Raw genomic sequence first — 17730 nt, forward strand, 5'->3', positions numbered from 1 at the left:
AACGCAAGCACTTGAGGACGGCTGCTTGCGTTGTGGCCGAAACGTCGTGAGAATTATTTTATGTTTTATTTTTATTATTTTATTATTTCCCTTCTACGTGACTTTACCGAAAGAACCAAGAAGATGAATCCGTGCAGTCACGAAAGCTTTAAATCAAGGGCAATACCTTGATATTGAACACAAATGTATTTCACTTATCATTACAGTATTCCGCGTGCAAGTGGCTTTGTTTTTAAATTATGATTGTACATTTTAACAAAGAATATGACAAGGCTATGCCCAATTACCAAATTAAAGCCCTTTTCAAAAGAGGTCGCCAAGCAGTTCGCTCTCTTTTGCATCGGCAGTGTTAATTTTACCAGCAACTTTGATGGCGATTCCATCGAAGGACGTCTCTTGCCGCTGGTCGGTGCTCTGCCGGCTCAGACTGGAGGCAATTTCACGCACCGCACAGCCAGAGATGATTGTGCACAATGCCCATTTTGTTGGCTTTTTCTCGGAAGCCGCCAAAGGAGGACTTGCCGTTCCATACCAGTGCAACACTTCAGCTGCTGCTTTCGAGAGAAGCCCTGCAGGTGTATTTCGCCGTGGATTCCGATGCCACAGCACGCAGTCTCCAAATTGCGTGATTAATGGGTGACTTAGAAGGAGTAATGATGTTTTTCATCATGAAGACAATATATGCCGTTATGCTAGAGCAATTTTACGCAGAATAGCTTGAAGATTTTTTTGTTGCCATCATTAAGCGTCAACGAGACGAAACGGGATTGCACCTGCTCGCGTTATAAAACGTGACCTTTGGCACATAAACAGGTGGAATAAATACCTAGTCACTGATGGGGAGCCATTACAAATTTAGCTTATAACGGACTCAAAATGAACATGATAATGTGATCTCGTGTGTGCTCTTCATCGTTACTGATTATGTGGTCGCATTTAAAGTAGGGGGTTGTGTGTGTGTGTGGAGGGAAGCTACTCGCCCACCTTTCGCTGCTGTGTGTGTGTAGGTGTATGTATGTGGGTCGACTCAGCCTCAAATGAGTACCTGGTGCAGCGTGTAAACATTGCCACTGGGGAGACAAAGGCGGTCGGGCGTGGTGCTGGCCACCCACCCCCTCGTGTGCCGTTCCGGCCTTCATAGGTGCTCGCTAACAGCACTTGCCCCTACAGTCTGTTAAGTCTATATGGGGGATCTTTGTTTGTTTTGTATGTGGGGAGCGGTCGTGTCACGGTTTGCGAACCCTGCAAACCGAGTTTGATTCCCACTCACAGCCAACACCAGTGGAACTTATCTGAACCCGGTCCCGGGCCTCCCCCATGTCGACTCAGCCTTAAATGAGTACCTGGTGCGGTGTGTAAAATATTGCCACTGGGGAGACAAAGGCGGCCGGGCGTGGTGCTGGCCACCCACCCCCTCGTGTGCCATTCCGGCCTTCATAGGTGCTCGCTAACAGCACTTGTCCCTACAGTCTGTTACAGGCTATAGGGGGATCTTGTCCTTGTTGTGCGTTCTTGTTACGAACCCAGTGACCCCAGTTTAATTTCCGCTCACGACCAATATCAGTGACGAATATCTGATCTCGTGCTGGGCTTCCCTTATGTCTACTTAGCCTTAAACATGTTTTAGCTTGTGCTGTACGTAAACATGAGTACTGGGGAGACAAAGGTGGCCGGGCATGGTGCCAGCCACCCACCCCCTCTTGAACATTGCCAGCCTTCATCGGTGCTCTCTAACAGCACTTGCCCCAAACGTCTATTGAGGCTATACGGGGCATCTTTGTCTTTGTGCCTACGTGCACATATTCACGGGCGAGGGCCTCCCATTACCCCCCAGGTCAAACCCAGTGTTGCCAGACCTCCCGACAGGAGGAGGCCATCACACTGTCAAACCGGTGTCTGCCAGTTGCCAATGTAAATTGGACGTTGAGACCATCACTTAGACAAGTACGCTGACACCAACAACATGTAGAGATGTGCCATGCAGTAACACGGAGTACTAGAGTGCCGTGTGGTATTACATGGCTGTCGATGCGTATGCGATTGTTTGGCGTGCCTTGAATGGTGTTTAAAATGCTGGGTGAGATTGTCATTTTTTATAGTGTTTTGTTTCGGTCATGTGTTTGTATCATTTTCTAATGTTCATAAATGTGGTTTAAAAATGTCCTGCTTTTGCAGAATTACGTGCGATATTGCCACAGACATGATTTATTGCAAAATGCTTTCAGTTTCTTTTTTTACATTTTGAGGGTAAAGATTCCCATTATAACAAATAATAATGGCACGTTCTTTAGATATATCTATTTTAGGTCTAACATACCGAGCTGAGTGCAGTTTATAATTTTACTGATGAACTATAAGGCAATGAAAAACAACCTTTGAAAATGATCATTATTATTGGAAGGGAGGTGAAAGTTTTAATTTTAAATCTCCCCGTGGAGCCAAATCACGTGGACCCTGAAGGGTAACTCCTCAAATTGGGCCTGCATTCTTCTGACAATTTACAAGCTGTGTAATGGAACGCTCCACAGTTGCACATCGTATTAGTTAAGCATTTTTAATATATTGTTTTGTTTTCTACTTATTTGTGTGAAATGTGGCCCAGCAGTGTGACTTATGCAACGCAAGACCACTTCTGCGCTCATGGCCAAGGATTGACATCTTATTCAGTCAAGCATGCAATATTCTAAAATGTCTGAACTGTTAAACACACGTTCATTATTGCGCGGCATAAACCAAGCGTTGTCTCTTGGTGTGTGGCAACAGAGGGGTAGATATGTTTATTCAAAATGTACACGTGCAGCCCTTGCCAATCCACCACTGGTAGAGGGCCTCGCCATGAATACCAGCCATTGGGGGTTATTTGACCCGACTTCAACACATTGCTCAGTGCGAGTTTGTGAAGCCGGGGAGCATAAACGTGAGAGCATTTAAGTGTAATAGCAGCAAAACGATAGCACCTAAATGAGGAACGCATGCAGTCGGGGGGGGGGGGGGGGAGGAAAAACACCCCATGCAAAATAAGTAAAAAATTAACCCGTAAAAACAAAGTTTTTCACTATAAATCCTTTATATGCGTGGCGGCTAGAGTCCTCTCATCCTCTGGCTTGAGATGGCTGCCACCTATGGGTCAGATGATTGCCTGCCACCATTAAGCAATTGGTAATTAAATCAAATTTTTTTTCCCCCTAAAAAGTGTAAAGTTATGGAAAACAAATTTCACGAAAATAAATTGTCACGCACAACGAGTCTGTGTGCAAAATGTCAGCTCGATTGAATCACGGGAAGTGGGTTAAAAAACGACCGAAAGATTTGCACGGTCGTAAGCACGCAAGCAAGCAAGCAAGTGAACTTAATATAAAGGATTTAAAAAAGAAACAGCCTGTGTGTAACACAAAAGCGAATCTACGAAATGTGTTTTACTGCAGTCTATGATTAAAACGGCTTGCTTACCTAGGTTTGCTTCACCTACATTGAAAGTAGGCCCATGCTCAATTCCTCAGCAGCATTGCAATTTGAAAATAAATGGCCGCACAGGAATGTGTGAACGAAGGTGCATGGAGGTGAGGTGGTGGCGTGAAAAGTGTCTGTGGAAAGTCGTGGGGTGTTGATTTAACACATTTTTGCCCGGCGTGTTGTGTTAGTAGGTAACGTAATCCTCTTACGAGTTAATGATGTTGACCCTGACTTCACGAAAACTCAAAGTACACACGATTTAATATTGTACGTGTAGATACTGGTTCAAATATTGTAACGCTGTAGTCGTAATTCTGTTTTACAAATAAAGGTCGATCTAACATTTGGGGTGTCTTATGACCATGAACAAACATGTTAATTTCAATGGGAAAGATGAACTCCACATCTGCACAACTCAAATTCTGTGTATCTAGCGCATGCAGCGTGAACTTGCATACCCCCAACATTTTACAATCCCAGTTTCATTGGATCTCATGTTAAGAGTATAAGCTCGCATGTGCCAGGATAACATTCAATGATGTAAAAGCAATGATCAACTGGATTCCTGTAAATGCATATTAAAAACATTTTACAACATTTTTTATTCTTAGAAAACTACCGGAAATTTGGTCTAAATCTAACGGAGAAAAAGTGGACACACGGACAACGTACAGTTTTAATCAGGCGCAGCTCACAAACTTTTGGGATTTTTTTTCACAGTGCTAAATTTCTTAAGTACCTTGAGCACAACACAGAAGACTGCACTCCGATTTTAACAGAGAGCATTGGACCTCTCTCCTGCTTCAACATTCCACGCCTTGGCCAATTTATCACAATTTACATGCGCATGCGTGTGTGTGTGTGGGCTTTTGACTCTGAGGGACCGGCACAGTGGAGCAAAGCTTTGCAAATTGTGTGATGACGAACTGTGCTCCCATTCTCAAGAGGCACATCAACCCCCACAATTCACAAGATTTACAATACTGTACAGTGCAACGTCTCAAATGCAACCTCCTGGTATATGTATATACTCTTCCGGTTTGTTGTCTTATTTCGTAGAAAGAACTCTCTTCCTGTTTTCTGCACCCACGATTTGATGTGCAGAACCATCCTATTATATGCCCATTAGTTAATTCTATTAGTTGGTCGTATCCACGGGTATGGAGGGGCATCCCGAAACGGTTGAATATTGTTTTGTTAACGCCTGGCTGTGGAAAGCTGTGCGGATAATGGGAATGATTTCCACAGATAATGCCTTTGAAACATCATCTTCCAAGAGTGCCCCGCACAGAATCCTGGATAAGCCTCGGTTGAGATATTTTTCTTGGAAAGGGAACCATTTGATGAACATTTGGACATATTTTTGAAATGACAGCCAAGTGTCACCTGGCCAGCGCTTCGGCTCAATACGTCTGAGGTGCCCTTTGTGTGACACTTTGGCACTAAACTTCACGCGACTATATCGCGGTTGCAGAAGTACGGTGCGAAATAAGTTCTACATACATTCGTGATGCCACAATCTATCATTTTACCCCCAGTTCCTTCACCACCCCCAGCCAACGCCATCACTCAGGGTTCCAGAACTGATGGAGACCGGGGGCTGCCATTTTAATTTAATCGGCCACGTGTGTTGTTAAACCACGGTATTGAGATGTTAACTACCTCACCTGGTATACAGGTGGTCGTGGGTTCGATGCCTACCGCGACTCCTGTATATTTCGAGTTTGCATGTTCTCCCCGTGGTTGTGTGTATTTTTCTCTGGGTTCTCCGGTTTTACCTTCACATTTAGAAACATGCGTTTCGAGCATTTAGCTGCTATACATTTCCACACGATGAGTCACTTTGTTGAGCTATAATTTGTGGGCATGTCGCTTCTGAAAAGAGCTATATAGCTCAGTGGACCTTACCTGGTAAATAAAAAATAAAGTTTTAATTGTTTTTAAATACTTCACCACGCAGGGTCGTTGGGTTAGTGTAAAAATAATTAATAATTCAGAGAAAGGTCACGGAGTTTAGTAGGCTAGTGCTCCCGTCCCTTCTGATCTACAGCATTTTTTAAAAGAACGTAAAAAGTTCCAAATCTAAAGTGGAATATATGACCAGTTCAAAGATTATTAGGCACTTTAGTCATATCGACTATTTCCGTGACCTTAATTATACTTGCACATTATAGTCAAGATTCGTTTTGAATATTTCAGTTTGTTTAGGGAAAAGTATGTGAACTCGGAGATTACACGTTGCTTGGCTGAGTTGAGCTACGATGGCGGTCTCGCAACCTAATCGTGGGGCGGCTTCAGAGACAAACCGTGATAACCAAACATCACGGGGCTTTTTGGTCCAATTTCAGCGCAGGTAGAATGTTTTTGGCGTCCCATGATAATTTTGGGTAATTCGGAGAGACCTGGAGAATGCCCTCTTCCTCTTAAAGTCTTACTCAGCCGTGGCTTCCTCCTTTCTGTAGCTGAGAGAAGAGGACGCCACAGAGATAACAGATGAGTGCGGTGGCATTAAGTCAGCTGCTTTGTCCAAACGTACGTTTATCTGTTGGCACTTCGTGGTGTCAGGCTCTCGTGTACCAGTGCAATAGTTGTAATTAATGGCTCGGTAACACACACAGGGTCTTCGTGCGGAGCGAGCCGCGCGTAATAGCTGTAATTCGGGCTGCCCTTCACAAATTGTATTACTTAAAGTTAACACGGCAGCTTTGTTAATGTTCCTCTTGGCATTTAATGTGGTGAAATAAAAAAAAGTGAGAGAGTCATGGTTTGTTTTATTGTTGTTAGTCTATGAGTCAAACTGACTTATTGCTCAAATGAGCATTGAGGTGGGGCTTATACCCTGTATTTTACGACCCTGACACAGTGATGGGAAGTTCCACGTTCTGATGCTGGGTTTTGAGCCCATCCATAGGACGACCACCGTTTTTTGACACCAGAGTAATGATGGGCTGAGTCAAGCCGAGTGAAGCGTTTGAACTCGAAACCTTCACTATTGTGCTACTGGTTCGTTTAGCAGTTAAAAACAAACACTAATCTTCGATTTAAAGCGTTCGTGACTGCAGGGATTCATCTTCTTGGTTCTTTCGGTAAAGTCACGTAGAAGGAAAATAATAAAATAATAAGAATAAAACATAATAATTCCCACGACGTTTCGGCCACAACGTAAGCAACCTTCTCGACAGACCTGTTCTCCACCTGAAGACGGCTGCTTGTGTTGTGGCCGAAACGTCGTGAGAATTATTTAATTATGTTTTATTTTTATTATTTTATTATTTTCCTTCTACGTGACTTTACCGAAAGAACCAAGAAGATTAACACTAATCTCTTCTTTTCATATGCGCAGCCCCATTGTCAAGCCATTGCTTTATGAAGGCCTCCCCGTGCTGTGTCGCTCCTAAGGGTTGTCTGACCATACTTTGTTCCGGTCACTGCAGAGCTTGTGGTCACTGGGTTCAAAGCGTAGCAAACAAACAAAAGCATCGCATCTCCACTCCTTTTGTCCGCTCGTTTCCTTGTTCATGAAAAAAAAAAACATTGCAATTGATCCTACGAAGATCTGTCAAGTGGCCCAAACACGCAGGTGCTAATCACTCTAAATAACGACACAAAAACTCTTCAATAGGAAGCTCTCACCCCACCACTCCAGTCAACCTTCATTAAAACTTTTAGCTGTTCCGCTGCTCTTTCCTAAACTCGATATATAAAGATGTGGTTGGCGAAGACAGACGAGTGGGGAGTCTCGGGACACTGTAATCCTCGCCAAAGGGCATAATTTCTGTCGCGTGACCGGCCGGTTTTGGGTGTCTTGTGCCTGCGTTCTCCGTTACACAGAGAACCCTTATTCCGTTTAGAGCCTGACATGCCACCCGGATAAGAAGAATGCCCTTCTCTTGCGTGAAACAGGAACCCGCTCAAACCTGAGAGCAATCTCATGAGTGGTGCCGAGTGGTCTCCATCAAATTGAAAATCGTTAAGCGTCTCAACAGAAATGTTAAGCCATGCATTGATATTGCGTGGGCGCCATGCCCTTGGAGTGTTAGTATACACTGCATATGGCCTTGAAGTTCTTTGCACTGTGGCTCTTTTCATTATGACGCTCGTAAAAAACAACTTGCATTGGTAAAAAAAAAATTTACGCCCGCTTTTTAGCTTGAACTCTTTAACAATCAGTGCGCTTTGGTCGTGGTATGTTATCGCTCAGCATTCAGTTCAGGCCACCCTAATTTATTTCAGCAAAATGTGAAACCTATTGAGACACGTGAAACAATTGTTTCCTATTTTGTAAGGGTAACCTGGGTTACTTAAAGGCAGTTTGCATTGCCAGTCAAATGTGGGTATAGAGCTGTTGGCTACTTTCAAGCCGGCTTGCTTTGCTGACAAGTGCTCGCTTTATCCCAGAGTTGCTCTTTCACTCTTTGGGTTGTAACAGGCGTGCGATGATGTTGCTGTTGTCTGTGATCACTTGACCACGCTGAATGTTTATCCAGGGATCAGGTTATGGGTTTAAATGGCTACTGTGGTAGATGTTCATAATGGTGTGCAGTGAAAACATTGAGCAGACTAAGTCATTCGGTCACTTTCACTACGCTGGCAATCTGGGAAGGATCCAAATGCATAGCTGTTGTTTTGACCTTAGAGATTTGCTGCCTGTGATTTATGCTTCTTGAATGTCATTACTTTCCTCTACGTAACGGTATTTTGCAGCGTGGAGTGCGTTAAGGTTGTTCTGCTTGCTGTGTTACCCTTAATGCTGCAGTCCAAATTGTGATGAAAGTCTAACTGAAAAACATGCTTGTTTAATTTGGTTTTGTTGATTCAATTTTCTATGTTCATTACATTCAATTATATCTTGATAGCAAGACACTTTTTGTTTAAAGGAAAGGGATCTGTTTTTGTGGTCTCTGGAAATCTTCACTGACAGTAAAATGTCAATGGTCGGCCCCCGCAGATACTTGCTTGTTCATGCCACTTCTGCAGAAGGGTCTCTACAGAGGGAGCTCTAGAGAGCCACTCTAAGAGACTTCTTTGGCCTACTTGGGGCACCACCCGGAGGTGAAATGTTTTCTTCCTCGCCTGGTATGCAATAGGTCTGAGCCCTTATGCCTTATGCCTATTAATTTAGAGTTTGTATGTTCTCCCTGCGGTCGCATGGATTCTCCTGATCCTCCAGCTTTACCATCCATATTCCGAAACATGTGTTTATATAATTTGGTTACTATAAATGCTGACATGATAAGCCACTTCAATGTGCTGCTTCGTGTGGCCAGGTTGCCTCTGAAAAACAGCTCATAGCTCAATGGGCTTTACCTGGTAGATCCGTCATTTACTATTCCACTCTGGTCAGATGTCTTGGAAGAGGTGGGAGGGACCCACCCTTTACCCCACCACGTGTGACTTGCCAATCACCTACATGTGGCCAACCCATTGGGTGGTCAAAGGGGTGGTAGGGGTGCGGATAACAAACAACAAAAACACCCCCATGCACCGTTGTTGCAACTGTCCCTCCAAGAGATTGAACCGGCAACCTCTGAATTGCAAAGTCCAGTGCGTTGTTCATGAACACCACAACAGAGTCCCGTTGACAGTGAAACTTAGAAAACACAGAGAACCCATGTCTGTCATGAGCATTATTATGCCAAGGTTCAAAGTTCACGCTTGGTTTAGAGAGTGGAAATTTAGATTTGCTTTTCACAGCTCTCGCCCTGGTAGTTAAAAATATTTTTTTAAAATATATTTCCAAACTAAGTAAACAAGCTAATTATTTTTAGATGTCATAGAGCTTTGCAAATGTCAAAAAAATGTTTTGCACAGCTCTCAGATACGTAATTTCATATCTAAGTGATTCTATAATGCTGGAATGCGGAGATGTAATCTTTAGAGCGGCATTGGACCTTGAATATAAAAAAAATAAAACCAAATACATTTGATTCCTGTATGGCAATTGAAGTCGCACTGCTCTGCTGCATATCTCAGTTATGCTAAAATGGATTTTGTTTTATTGGAACAGCTGGTGCCTGCTCTCCCAAATGCGCAAATGGGTTTTCTATCCCTACACCGTTGTGCCTATGCATGCAAGCGTGCTGCTCGAGTCGATATATTAAAAGTAGGATTCACTTCACATGTGTTCTTTTCGTGGCATTTCAGATTAATCCGTATGCGTCCAAAGTGATACGTAATAAAGATCAAAATGGATAATGTGAAAGTACTGAATAATAATAAGAAGAATGGTCGGGATGCTGCAATGGCTAGCATGCTGAAATTGCCAGTTCGATCTCCTGCCGTGGCGGTTGACGCGGTTGGTCAGCGAGGTTGAATCCTCAGCAGTGCAAATGGGCACGCGACAGTCGGTGAACTCGGCAGGTCCGTGCGCAGTGGGGTTCTCCACGGGTGCTCCTACCTCTCGCGAGACTCACCCGTGTTGACGAGTCGGACAAAATACCCTCTCTGGAGGGGCTCTCCAGTGCTTCCTTTAGCGGGGGGGGGGGCCCTTCCACAAGCAGTGGTGCAAGCAAAGCAATTTTCAGGGCTGTGCCTTTGCCTTCATAAAACATTACGTAATAATCCATATTAATAAATTATAGCCTAATTAGTAGCCTTTTGTCGCGTCACTGTACGTACGGTGAACATCTTTTGCACCTTCCGTAGCCAACCGTGCTAATGAAACCATCCCACGTCATATAGGTCACGAGGACTGTTTAGCCATACTTCCCTCGGCTCCTCAGTGCAGTGTTGTGCCCTATGAGGGGTGGGTTTTTTTGGTACTCATTTTCAGATGTTATCCTTGGCCAGGAATCGAACTCGGTCAGCAGGTCCATAGTGCATTGCAACCAAATACACGACCACCACTGCACACACCCCAGTGAAAGTATAATCGAGCAGAAAATATGTTCTGATGGTAATGAGCAGTGTTTAATGCTCCATTGCAAATGAATTAGACGTGTAACAACATATCAATTTTAAATCACGTTTTTTTGTGCCCAATGCACACGTCAAATCATCCATGTAAGAATCTTTATTTAAGTCACATGTGTCGTTGGTGATTTTTGAAAATCCTTCAACCATTGCAGAATCTATCTTGATTTAAAGCTTTCGTGACTACAGGAATCCATACTCTATGGGGACCTCATTTGCCAGTAAAAATATGATAATTGGTTCTTTACCCTTCTATCTGGCAACAAAACTGACACCTTTTTACAAGGAGTCATGTTTGCATAGACCGCAATACCTGCAGTCATAAATACAAACAAAAGACATAACTCTGATAATGTGCACTGTCCTTGAAGTTGATTGGTCCACACCCGAGACAGCTTTCCTTAGAGCCTAGTCTCACATGGGTTGGACCAGAAGACGCCAAAAGGCGCACAACTCAAAGACAATGTCTCGGGTGTGGACCAATCAACTTCAAGGACAGTGCACATTATCAGAGTTATGTCTTTTGTTTGTATTTATGACTGCAGGTATTGCGGTCTATGCAAACATGACTCCTTGTAAAAAGGTGTCAGTTTTGTTGCCAGATAGAAGGGTAAAGAACCAATTATCAGGAATCCATACTCGTTGGTTCTTTCGGTAAAGTCAGGTAGGTAGAAAAAATAATAGATCACAACAACAAGCGACCGTCTCCAGCTTCGCTTGTTGTTGCGAATGAAACGTCGTGATCTCTTATTTTTTCTATCTACGTGACTTTACCGAAAGAACCAAAGAGCACTGCAGAATCTGCGTACACGACAAACATAAAATAAGGAATTGTGGAGTAGGGTAAATCATTAGGCACCTCATGCCTAGCTACATTAGTCAGCTTCTATTGTTGGGGCCAGAGCATGCAGTCACACAGAGGCTGCATTTGTACAAACACATGCGTACTCATGTTTTCCCCTTATATAAGCTGTTCTCTAAGCACAAATGTCAACGTCGGTTTTTTTCCCCTTTTCTAGATAGTTCCAATGGTATCCTGGTATCCAATTGATTGCAATGTTGGGAGTGGTGGTGAGTGATTGGCACATAACGCTATGCGCCTGGTGACTTAAGTTAAATGCCCAGTCACGGTGGCTAACATCAGTGGCGAGTCTTCTTGGTTCTTTCGGTAAAGTCACGTAGAAGGGAAATAATAAAATAATAAAAATAAAACATAATAAAATAATTCTCACGACGTTTCGGCCACAACGCAAGCAGCCGTCCTCAGGTGGAGAACAGGTCTGTCGAGGAGACAGAGTCGTGAGAATTATTTTATTATGTTTTATTTTTATTATTTTATTATTTCCATTCTACGTGACTTTACCGAAAGAACCAAGAAGATGAATCCCTGCAGTCACGAAAGCTTTAAATCGAAATCAGTGGCGAGGTCCTGAATGAAGGTGCCCTTCTTCACCATCTTGCACTGACCAGGGTGGTGAAGTATGGTCAACCAACCATGATGACTGACAAACGTGTGTTGGAGGCTTTCATCCAGTCGTGAATTGACATGGCCGCAATTGTTTTTTGGACAATTTTTCTAAAGTGACATTTTACAATTTTTATTTAATGTAATGAAAACATATACTCATTTTACAAAACTGTTTCCCATGTAAATATGTCCAGCTAGGGCACTCCTGGCAATACCGCATGTGCGCAGTGATCCATCACACTGTGTTACTTTGTTAATATCACATTGCGTGCTTCTTATTTTTTGTTCCATTCATAATCCTAGATTTTTTTTTTACATCTGACGTTAAATATTTGTTAGCGGGGACACGTGTGTGTGCGTGTCTAAGGCAGTAAAATTTGGCAATAATTTACCGTCTTGTGAATTAGGGCTTGTGTCCGATGGTCGTAAAACCCAGTGATGTTTGGTGTCCAACTCTGCGAAGAGGCAGGGTGAGTAATGTTACACCTGCTCAAGAACCAGCTATTAGGCCACGTGGTAACGTTGATTTCGAAAAAACTTACTTAACCCATATCAGTGGCAATCATGGCGAAGTGTGCAACCTTTTGAAGTCTCCTTGTTCGTTTATTTCTTTCTTCCTTCCCATCGGGATCCTGGGTGCCCGGAGAAGCTGAATCAATAGGACGTGACGATGTTATTTACCCAGAATAAAACTCTTCCAGCTGATCAGAAACACGAGTTTCCCATGGTGGCGGTGTCCTTTGTCATTTTTTTCTCCAAAGTTCAGTTTGTCATCCTGTTTGTGATGAAATACATATAAATATGTAATGATTCATTTTGTATGGCGTCGTTCACGCAAACTGCTTCTCAAAATCACCAAGGTACCACAGACAAGTTAGAAGGCTGGCAGGCGGTGAGCATAGCGCCAACAATTGTTCTGCTGTTCTCTATATAGTCAGATGTTTTCGGCCAATTAGTGAGTGTTTATTATGAATCTGGGAGGAAACCGGAGCGTACAGTGGTTGTCTCAGCAGTGATTCGTTTACCTTTCCTATCTTGTTCGCTGTATCGTCGTTTTGTATTGTTCGTTTAACGTTCTGACCCGTCCTCTACTGGACATCTGCGAAAAAGAGCTTTACAAAGCTCATCGGATTCCTCCTCCAGTATGAATAGAGATTCTGATTCCTGAGCCTGGATATCACTTGGATGGGTGACCGCAGCACGTAAAAACAGTTTATCCACTGGGCTGTGCGGCTGTGCGTTGAACGACAGAAGAAGACGCTGTAGAACAAAAATCATTGCTGTGGCACGCGCCGACGCACCCCGCCTTCACCAACCTGCGCTGACCAGTGTGGCAAAGCAAGCGATTCCCTCGTCATTCGTGACCAGGGATACGTTCCGGAGATGCGTGTGAACAGCAAATGTTGTGGATGATAATATTGGCCTACAAACGCCTACCTTTTTTTTGTGAATTGCCTTAAATAAATAAGCTATTAAATACATGAAAATGATCACTATAGCACAAAAAATAGTTATAATCAGCATGAAGTAAATAAAAAATATATTCAAGTATTAAATAATAGTTTATACATGAACTTAAGAGGTGTATTGCATTACTTTATCTCTCATCACTTTTTCTCATCACTTTCTCGCACCACATTCTCTCTCATCACTTAACATCATTACTTTATTTTTCTCTTTCTCTCGATGCAATTGTGTAGCGTTCCCGATGCGATTTGTGGATAGCCATAAGCGCGGACAGCAAGTTCAGGAATAACGATGGAATACCGTACGCTCAAATGACCCGCACGACATGGTGAGGGCTTTATCCTGCAGCGGATTGACAAAGAGCTATCTGGTAAACGATACGCGTACGTGATATTGTCTTGAAGAACTGGCCGGCGTCATATGGTTTGCCCATTTTATTTATCGCATTGTATGTATGTTGAACTTATTTCACACTGCACATAGCCAACCATGCTAATCGAAGTTTGACGCGAGAGTTCTTGGTAAGGGTGGAGCCTTGTGGTTTTTATTCAGACTTCATTGCGCGAGTTTTAGGATGGGGTCAGGTGCGGTGCTCTTCCACGTGGGTTGTAAAACTTGAGAGTCACGTGCTCGACCGTTTATAAAACCGAGGCCAGGAGTTGAAGCGGACGAACAATCTCGGCCGACAAACTTCGGTCTTCGCTGCTTCCTTGAACAATGCCGCCGAAGGCTTAAAAGTTCGCAAGGTTGTCTCGTCCGTGCTGTGCGCTCGCTTTAAAGGAGTTAAACGGCGGATGCGTGTTTAATTTTCCTTTTATTTCGTGCTTCGGACTGAAGAGTTGCACGGAACGAACCGACAGGTGAGACAGCTTCCCCGACGTGTCTTCAGTTTGTACGACGTCCAGTATTGGCTCCACATGCTCGGAGCTTTGGTTCATGACTCGGTTCCTGTGTGGCTGTTGGGTAACTACACGCAAGCCTCTGCTGGCGTCGTGCATTTGAACCGTCAAAATAAAAAAAACTCCGTGAGTAAGAAAAGTGGTCAGTAGGGGTAACATTGTGGCTATGATACGTGTGTGCATCAAGTTCCTGAATCAGTTCCCGGATCAGTTCCAGAATAAGTTCCCGTATCAGTTCCTCGAGAAACGCCCGGCGAGTTGAGAGAAAACGGTGGACATGGTGCCAAAAAGATTTGTGGTACAAACCCGAAAAAGACACATCGGCGAGTCGAACAGCATGACTGTAAAAATCTGACTGGGTAGGATATCGAGAAACCATGATGGCCACAAACTAAGTTTTACTCGTGGAGATTTTTTGCAGTCGGATTGCATGAGGCAGCATGTGCACACGTGTCGTGCCTGTTGGCCTCGGTAATAATACTGGCTGCAAAAACATTGGCATGCGCTGGACTCTGTTGGGGAGCCGATGGCTTTCTTGGCTTAAGTCTGTTGTTTCAAAAGGTGGTGTAAATGTAGTGAAGTGCGGCTGGCGGTGCTTGGATTGGCTAACGTGTGATTTGTTTTATGAGTTTTTAATTGTTTTTGTTGGCATAATGAGAGGTTCCACATTGTTTATTTTGTTTAATTGTTAAGATAATGTGCGTATCCTAATGGAATTAAATAATTGTTGTTTTTAAATACCGATATCATTCGCTCATTTTTTCTCTTTGACCAGTACATCATAGACCCATTAAGCTACATGCAGGTCACAGCCAAGAAAGACCTCTTTTTCTTGAGCGAATGTTAATATTATGGTATTGGTTTTATGTAGTAGTAGTTGTAGTAGTAGGAAATGTTAGCCAATCGTAAGCAGTGGAGAAGTGGCTGTCAAGAGGGTTGACGAAAGGAAAAAAAAACTATCTTCAGCGTCACGACAGGAATCCCGTTCGGCAGATGAGCAGCAACTCTTGGCCACAGTGCGGCCGACGCTTCCCCTAAAGCAGAGGTCGCAACCGGGTACCCGATACCCGTACCCTACCCGATATCCGGGTACCCGTACCCGGCCGGGTACGGGTACCCATTTGCGACCCAGGTGCGGTCGGGTACGGGTAGGCCGTGAGTCACTGGTGAGTAACCGTTTGTCACTCATTTCGGGTAGGGTACGGGTACGGGTAGGGAACGGGTACCCGTACCCGGCTGGATACGGGTACGGGCACCCATTTGCGACCCTGGTGCGGCCGGGTACGGGTAAGGAATCAAAACCCGTTTGTGACCTCTGCCCTAAAGGGCCGGCCTCTCATCCCACCGGCGCGCAGGGAAATGCTGCTGATCGCTGTTCTCCGCAGTCATCGTCGTTGGCGATGGACAGCCGAAGTGGAAAAAAATAATAATGTTAATTCAGTGGTAGTGGCAGCTGAGCAATGCGACCGCTTTGAATGGTCCATACGGCTCCATGATGTCTCGTGCAAGTTCGTGCTTGATGGCCGATAATGATGACGATGATTGCGAAAGAGATGCAATTGCACACTGTACAAAGAAAGATGTTTAATTATGGTGCCCTATCTCGCTGAGATAAGTACTTTGACTTCACCACAGTGCGTGGTAGGTCGGTGTGGTTGCGCGTCAGAGCGTTGAACTGCTCGTCCAAGGTCTGCACTATCGACCTTCAACTTCAAGGACACTGCATATATTATCAGAGTTATGTTTTTTGTTTGCATTATGGCTGCAGGTATTGTGGTCTATGCAAACATGATTCCTTGTAAAAAAAGGTGTCAGTTTTGTTGCCAGATAGAAGGGTAAAAAAAACAATTATCATATTTTTTACTGGCAAATGAGGTTCCAATGGTGTAAATGCTTACCCCGAACTCTCATACTCTGATGGTGCATTGTCTTTGAGTTGTGCGCCTTTTGGCGTCATCTGGTCCAACACCATGTGAGACTAGGCTCTAAGGAAAGCTGTCTCGGGTGTGGACCAATCAACTTCAAGGACAGTGCATATATTATCAGAGTTATGTTTTTTGTTTGCATTATGGCTGCAGGTATTGTGGTCTATGCAAACATGATTCCTTGTAAAAAAAAGGTGTCAGTTTTGTTGCCAGATAGAAGGGTAAAAAAACTATTATCACTATCGACCTTGTCAAGTGCAGTGACACCGACCCCCTTGATGGCAAACACCGGGAGTGTGACGTTGACGGGAACATTGCATCTGGTAATGTGGACAACATGAGGGCCCGTGACATTCACAAGATGCAGCATTTGCTTAATTATCCGTGGTCTGGAGGTTGACTTAGTCAAGTGTGACCTTGACTATTGCAACTCGCTTCTTCTCAGCCTTCCTACCTGTGCCTTCATTCCTCCCCAACAGATTCAAAATGCCTCAGCCTGGATCATTAAATCCTTTATGTTAAGTTCACTTGCTCGCTTGCTTGCGCGCTTACGACCGTGCAAATCTTTCGGTCGTTTTTTAACCCACTTGCCGTGATCTAATCGAGCTGACATTTTGCACACAGACTCGTTGTGCGTGACTTTCTTTTCGTGAAATTTTTTTTCCAAAACTTTACACTTTTTAGGTAAAAAAAAATCGATTTAATTACCAATTGCTTAATGGTGGCAGGCAATCATCTGACCCATAGGTGGCAGCCATCTCAAGCCAGAGGACGAGAGGACTCTAGCCGCCCGTTTCAAAGACCAATGTGGGCTGGGTTGTGGCCCATTGAACATGCATATAAAGGATTTATAGTGAAAAACTTTGTTTTTACGCGTACATTTTTTTTAACCTCCCCCCACAATTCCCACGCTTCTGTTCTACTTTGCCAACCCCACTGGCTCCCTGTCCACCATCGCTGTCTGCATCAATTTCTCACCCTAGTCAATAACCTCCATGGTCTTGCCCCCATCCTATCTCGCTTCTCTCATATTTTACGACGTCCCATCCCGTCCCCTACCCTCCCAGTCTCCATCGTCCCTCTCTGTGCCTCCGTCGCCCTGCGCCTAGTCTCGCTCCCGTTCCTTTTCCCTTCTCACTCCCCTTCACTGGAACAAGCTCCCACTGCACATACAACAATCATTTTCACCGACCTCCTTCCATTCCTCCCTTAAAACAAGCCCCATCTCTTCTCCCTTGTCCACCCTGCTACTGCTACTCCCTGCCCCAGCCCTTCCCCCAGCTATGACCAGGCCTACCCCTACACCTCCTTAACTGCTCCCACCTGCCCTCCTAACTGTCACCATAAGTACACCACCACTTTCAATAACCACATTCTTTATTTTAACCATGATAATGTTACGTAAATGTTATAATTGTTCTACAGCGCCTGGGATTAATGCTCTATTCTATATACCTACTATAATCACCCAGGAATGTCTGTCCTTAATGCTTGTGACGTCACTCCACGTCGACCAGCCCCCCTCATTAATAATCATGAACAGGTAACGTCCTCCAAATGGACACCCCCACCCCCATTCATAATAATTAGCAGCTGACGTCACTCC

At 44.1% G+C, this 17730-nt stretch overlaps 1 protein-coding gene across 2 annotated transcripts in view; it reads left to right on the forward strand.

Moving 5' to 3' along the window:
- The window catches only part of ST3GAL2 (ST3 beta-galactoside alpha-2,3-sialyltransferase 2), a 107903-nt gene that overhangs the window by 11146 nt on the left and 79027 nt on the right, over window positions 1-17730 (forward strand). Inside the window, exon 1 of one of the 2 annotated variants that reach the window (XM_061565721.1) lies at window positions 13967-14160. The exons of the other annotated variant lie outside the window; for it this stretch is intronic. The gene's annotated coding sequence lies outside the window, so the exon portion shown is untranslated. Of the gene's footprint in view, window positions 1-13966; window positions 14161-17730 lie in introns of those variants that run through there. 2 annotated transcript variants of the gene reach the window in all.

This window comes from Lethenteron reissneri, chromosome 35, assembly GCF_015708825.2.
Source record: "Lethenteron reissneri isolate LAM-NWPU_2019-01 chromosome 35, ASM1570882v1, whole genome shotgun sequence".
In the NCBI taxonomy this organism is placed as follows: Eukaryota; Metazoa; Chordata; class Hyperoartia; order Petromyzontiformes; family Petromyzontidae; genus Lethenteron; species Lethenteron reissneri.